This window comes from Haemaphysalis longicornis, unplaced genomic scaffold, assembly GCF_048455015.1.
Source record: "Haemaphysalis longicornis isolate Haplotype H1 unplaced genomic scaffold, Haemaphysalis longicornis Haplotype H1 scaffold_8, whole genome shotgun sequence".
Taxonomy (NCBI): domain Eukaryota; kingdom Metazoa; phylum Arthropoda; class Arachnida; order Ixodida; family Ixodidae; genus Haemaphysalis; species Haemaphysalis longicornis.
This window is the reverse complement of record NW_027526445.1, coordinates 60,103,298-60,109,808: the sequence shown is the minus strand read 5'-3', so window position 1 is coordinate 60,109,808 and position 6,511 is coordinate 60,103,298. Positions and strand designations below refer to the sequence as shown.

General features: G+C 47.0%; 1 pseudogene; it reads left to right on the top strand.

Moving 5' to 3' along the window:
- Window positions 1-584: 584 nt before the first annotated feature.
- LOC144148309 (uncharacterized) lies at window positions 585-3,851 on the top strand (annotated as a pseudogene).
- The last annotated feature ends 2,660 nt before the right edge of the window (window positions 3,852-6,511 follow it).

The following is a 6,511-nucleotide window of genomic DNA, read 5'->3' as shown; positions in this document are numbered from 1 at the left end:
TAACGATACCAAAAGTCAACCTTGGGTCCGCCTATGATCACCAACAACAGCTTCGCCATTCAGGACTTGCGCGTGAGTGCAAGCTTCCCTGAGTTTTTTTGGCAGTTCTTAACGCGTCTCAGTGATAACATCGGCGTTATGGTTCGCTCATCGGTAATTTGATAAAACTATCAAGACGACCTTTCTCACGTTGAGAAATGCAGGAATAGATTTGAACTGCCCACCCATTCCCGCAGAAGAAATGAGTGAAGTTTTCATATTTCGAGGAATTTAAATGAACTTTATTTGGGGAATTTGGCATTACCCCGAATGTAATTGGAACAAAATGAGGACGCTTATGCTGCACGCTTCCATCCGCTACATCGCCCCAATGTAATCTGTGATGGCTGCTGGGCGGCATGGGCTGTGGGCGGAAGGGCGATCAATCCGTGTCAACACACGGCACGCTCACAGGCTTTGCGGTTACAACTTTGGAAGAATATATGTCAGATATTTCAAACTTCCATTTTCTCCGTTCGTTGGCTCGCCTGGGGACTTGGGAATTTTTATCCCTTCGTCACCGCGCATCCCGCGACGTTTATAGCATGGAAGGTGCGTCTGTGAGGGCGGAGAGCAGAAGCGAGAACAGTAAACAGAACTCGCAAGTAAAACCGCAGGGACTGTAGTGCCGTATCGTCTCTCTCTCTCTCTCTCTCTCTCTCTCTCTCTCTCTCTCTCTCTCTGACACTAAAAGGACATAGCCTTGCTTCTGTGCAATGCCCCTGCGTTTTTGAATCGTGTAGAAGGCTATCTGGGTTCTGATTATTTTGGGCCATAGAGCGAATTTTCTTTGCATGACATGCAAAATAACCTGCTGCGCTTGCGCGAAAACCGCATACCACAGCGCTTTCAGCGTGGTTGGTAAACAAACGAAGCCCAACCTATTCCGCTGCCTCTTGCTGCATCCTGGGTTCGGTCTGGTCAGCCTACCGGACATATTTCGTGGCCGTAGGTTGCACAAACGTTTTTTATGGCAAGCCGGGCATTAACTTCTTCTGGTTTCGGTGCGCAAAGTTGTACCCAAAAAACCGAGAAGCTGGATAGACGCCGTCCGAAGGAAGAACGAAGATGGCTTATCACTGTCCGACGTGGCTATCACTGTCCGACGTGTATATGTCACCCTTATATAATATTTGACTTATAGGAGCGCCATCGAGATTCATGAGCCACCCCGACTGGGTGCCAACCGTCTTTAACTACGCGAGAAGTCGAGGTGAGGCTGGAGTAAAACGCCATTTACGCTGGATTAAGCGACGAGGACGTAAGCCCGCCAGCGGGGATTTTTCCTTCGCCAGTTTTTATTGCTACAGTTCGTTCATTACTAGCGAACGGGACATTTTCTTTGCTGTTATTGTTAAAGTTCGTTCATTTCTAGTCACCGTGGCATGTTTCGAATGATCGCTGCTTTTGCGCGTGTTGGTGTCCCTTTGCCGTGTGCCTGCGGATGTGAAACTCGTTTGAAATAATGAGTGGCCGAAACGAACGAAACAAAATGCACGTTAGGAGTGCGGGGACCTACGATGAATGGTCACCGCCGTGCCGCCGGTGCGATTGCACGCAGTGAAAAACTACAACTGTATTAACTGTTCTCAAACTGCGGCGACCTCTGTATGTTCGTAATGGGTTAGGCCACTGCAATGCTAGTTGTGAAGTGCTAACGCTAGTGCAGGGCTTGCAGAAACTGTACACTGAGTGTGCCTGCTAAGCATCATGCAGTTCGCAGCCTCGCTACTTTTCATTTCTCGAGTAAGTTTTGTTTGAAGGCTCATTTATTGTAATGGAATGAATGCCTTAAAAATACAGCGTGTTCAGAACTACCTAAATTATAACACGCCCTTCTAACAACTCTTAAGGTGTATTAGGTAATATGAATAAAAAACAACTAGCATAGTGCAATTTTTAGCCGAATATTTTTTTAATGTGCACAGAGGAATAGGCTTTCAGATATTGATTCTGTACAACCTCTGTTTTATAGGTGGTGCAAACATGAACTGAAACGCCCAAAACAAGATGCGGATGCACTTTTTAGCATACCGCATCTGTTCACACAGGACCCCGCCGAGACGACACAAGTACTTTTTATTTGACCACAGAGTATATTAGGATCGCAACCTTAGCATTTTGCTTATGGCTTGTCGCAGTGAGCACTCGCTTGCATCACAACGTATTGCTTTTCAGACTACGGTGTCTTTCACATGTGTGCAGGTGACGTTTGTGGTACAGGTGCTGGAAATGGCGTATTGCAAAGCAGGAACATGATTTAAAATCTCCTGCTCGGCACACTACAGCATGCACTGTCAGAAGCTTGCCGGAAGGGGACGGGTTTTCAATTTGTTACCTCATTACAACAGTCGTCTCCCTCCATTCACTAGCTGTGCTATACTTAAAAGAACTTGCGCACATTCCTCGGTTACTTTTCGTGCGCAGCAGATCCCAGTGCCGAAGGTCCGCTGCACCTCGGTGCATTGTCCAAGTGCTGCTAGTGTGGGTGAATGCGATTCTCCTCTTCCTGCTTTAAATTGAGTAGCCGGAATATTACTATTAACCCGCGTAACGTTTATTAGCCCCATAGTACTAAAACATTAAATCCCTTCATCCGGCCGTTGTTATTGCTGTGTGTTAGCACGATTAATTGAGGAATAATGCATTTTAGAAGAAAAAAAAACGCTTGAGAAAATTCCAGCGCAGTGTTTTTTTTGGAATGCATTAGTAGCTTCTGCATTTTTGTCTTTTAATTCATTGTATAGATGTTTATGATTGTAGTTCCGGGGATTGAAGTTGTGGGCAGATTCAGCTGTCGGAGGAAACAATTAACCAGCAACAAAGTGCGATCATCAGACTAGAAGAGGAGCACCGAAGGCTTGAGGCAAGACTTTACCACGCCGAGTAGCGACTCCTAAAACTGAGCATACTCCAAAGTTGTTCCAAGTGTCGCTCATACACCGGCCTTCCGAACAACAAGGTACTTGAGGCTCTGTTCAAGTACTTGGAGTCCCGTGCCAAGAACATGACGTACTGGTGCTCTGAGGGAAAAAAACCAAGGCGACACACGTGGTCGGCCAAAAGAAATTGACCTTAGAAATGATTATTTTATTGTGGTGGTCCGCCTGAGGACCGGGATGCCCACCGAAGAGGTGGCGCGAAATTTTATGCTCTATGAAAGTCAGGTCCGCAGAAAATTTTCGAGATAGACCAACATTCTCCAAAGGGAACTACGAAGGCTGACCAATATTCCCCCGAAAGAAGGTATTGCGGAACATCTTCCCAAATCTTTTAAAGGGTTTGAGTATACTCGTCTTGTGCTCGATACGAGTAAAGTTCGCATTCAGAGCTCCTGTTTGTTGAAAGCACAGCGTCAGACCTTCTCAAGATATACCCATTATAACACCTACAAGGCACATCTTGGGTGCAGCCCAGACGGCTATGTTGCTTTTGTGTGTCGGCTCTGGGGTGGCTCTGATTCAGACAAAGCCATCCTAGAGAGCAGTGGACTCATGAATCTGCTGCAGGAAGAAGACGCGATGATGGTTGATAGAGGTTTTACGTTTCCTCACCTGCGACCACGTATAACGTTTCACCGACCCCCCTTTTGTGAACGGCACGAAAGGTAAATGCCTGCCGAGGCAGTTTACGAGACGCACAAGATTGCAAGTGCTAGGGTGCATATTGAACGGGCGATAGGTCGAGTTAAGTCCTTCAGAATATTAAACTTAGCCTTTCCCATTACAATGCTGGATATTGCTGAAAAGGTTTTCCAAGTGTGTTGCTTCTTCGCGAACTTCAAGCCTCCTTTAATAAAAGCAGCGGAGTGATGCGAGAAAGCGTAACGCGTCAAAATACATAAAGAACAGCATTTATGCTTGAGGTGGGGACGTTTCACACCAGCTTCTTTATTTTCAACTTCAAAATGGCCGCTGGTTGGCTCACATAGAATACACTGAGGACTTTTAAATGGCACATATGCTCCAGACATGTACCGAACAGTGAGCCTCCTTATTGTTTGTGTCAGAAGTTCGTGAATGAAGGCATTAAGCATGAAGTGATGCAGTGCAGGCAACATTTCGTTTTCCCAGAAGCTTTCATCAAAGGAAATGCACTCGACATGAACGTGTGCAAGGCTTCCATCTTTCTTTTCCGCCCTAACGCAAAGTCGCACCTCATATGGCCTGTAACAGCCATCTGCCCTTACACTTGCTAGTAGTACGCATGGTTTGTCTTCAAAGATGCCACCTCATCTTTCAGTGAACATCAAAACTTCCTGTCCTTGCTAGGCATCCTCCACAGTCATCCTTTTCTGGGAAGGCAGGCACTTGACTTGGAGCAGGCCTTCCCCAGCATCAATCCTCACTAGCCTGTCAGGTGATGCGTCCAAGTATTAGTGCTCTTTGTGAACCTGTAATCCGGTTTCAAATACCTCAACCTATACATCCATGCCTCTCAGGAGTGAAACATAAGCTGCCACAGCGCCTTTCGCATGATCACGGCCTAACCCATAGCCTCCGACACCGCTGTGTCACTGGGGTAGAGCACCGTTTTCAGCAGACCAACAGGCTTCGTAGAAGAGCAAATTCTCTTGAAGGATAGAGCTGTCGACGTTCCTTCTTTTTAGCGAACAACTGCGTATTATTTGCTTGGCCCATTGTGGCTGCAGAGATTTCTGCTAGTTGCCTCTCCGACAGTGGCTTGTGTGAGGCAAAGTAGCTTTGTATTATTTGTTGTGAAGGCTCACTCCACAGGTCGTCAGTATCCTTCAGTTCTACCTGCGCATCAGGTGCCTCTTCGGCTGCAGGTGGCTGCGTATCACTCTGACTAAGGTATCTCAAAGCATGCAATGCTGAGAATCCAACTTCCATGTCATCTTTGAGGGTGTTGAAAATAAACATCACTTGAAATTCATTACACTGCTAGAAAAACACATTTTGAACACAGAGTGCTTGATGTGCATACGTGATTGCATGGAGTAAAATATAGAAATGACGTGCAATTCATCAAACAAACAACAAAGTAGTATTTGACGCGATACTGATGCATATGGTAAAACAGGTCATATCTTCTACGAGCACAATCTACGCGCATTCTACATCAGTGCATGATACTCAGCTCTCGTCATCTTTTTTCGCAAGCAGCAAAAAAATACGGCGGCAACGTGTTGGCAGCTCTCGCTGAGTCTGAAATCATGACCTCACAGTGAGGCATTCTGATGAGGCAGACTGCATTACTACACACTGAAAGTGGTAAAACAAGCAATCACGCCGGGATTTTTAGATGCGAAGCATCTCATGGTAGGAGCTATGCCCCTCCCTTGTTGTTGTTGCGCCGTCCACACCCCCCCTGCGCATGCTCGGCTTGCTGAAGGTGGGTTGGTGTTGTCTTACCGTTTACTGGCTCCTGGAGCGACAGTGTTGCCGCTGTCTTCCTGAGCCGGCACGAGACCAGCACGCTTCCCTTGAAAGGCTCCTGGAGAGATAGTATTGCCGTTGTCTTCCTGGGCCGGCACGAGACGAGCACGCTTCACCGCCTTCGTCGTTCACCACCCTCCTTCAGTAAAATTACACCATCTTCCCGTAGGGGAACCCTGAGTAGTGTAAAGCAACGGGGTCAACGCAATTTCCAATTTCGTAGTTCTGGTAAGTGAAATGTGTGGTAGTTACCACGGAAACCAAATGGTAAATATAACGGTAGCTACGTAACTCAATCTAACCGAAACGACGAACTGAAAACTAACGGGCACTTGAATCGACCACATGGCTGCTTCGCATACTACTGAGGGTTACCCTACGGGAAGATGGTGTAATTTTTTTCTAATGTATGGCTTCCCCAACAGATGCGCTTCCCCGTGCATAAGAAGCAGAACTTTCCCTGGCAGGATGGCAAGATCTCTGATCAGTAGTACTGATTAAAAAAAAGGCTGCCCTTATTCAAATCCAGTCACTGTACTCGCTAGCATGCTTCTAGACAACAACTCCTCCCCCGCCAATGAGAACGCGGTATCCCGACAGCCTGGGCCCAATCCAGCTCGTTTTCTCAAGTGCTGATCATACTTCCAGCGAAAGTGACCACGATGAAAGTTACAGAAGTGATCTCGGTGAATAAAATAAATCTACAGTAGGAAAGGATGTCGGCATTATCAACAGCTTTCATAACGTATATTGATTAGGGTGACTACAACACGAGAGCGACTGCATAAACAGTACAAATATACTTGCCCGGCCACACAATCGCCGTGAGCTCCCACGATGGGGCCAGTCGCCCGCCTAAACCAGGCCGACACGACGTACACCTCACTCTTCATCGATGGCGCACACACCGCTCGTACAAGGCTGAGTGCTGCGTCGTCTGTATTCGAGTTCATCATGAGCTTCTGAACGTGACCCTCGTCTTTGACGGACCTGCCTCGATGCGCCTAAATCACAGTCGGCATTGTCGAGTGCAAGTAATGCAACACACCGTCCTCGGTAATAATGCTCGTTGA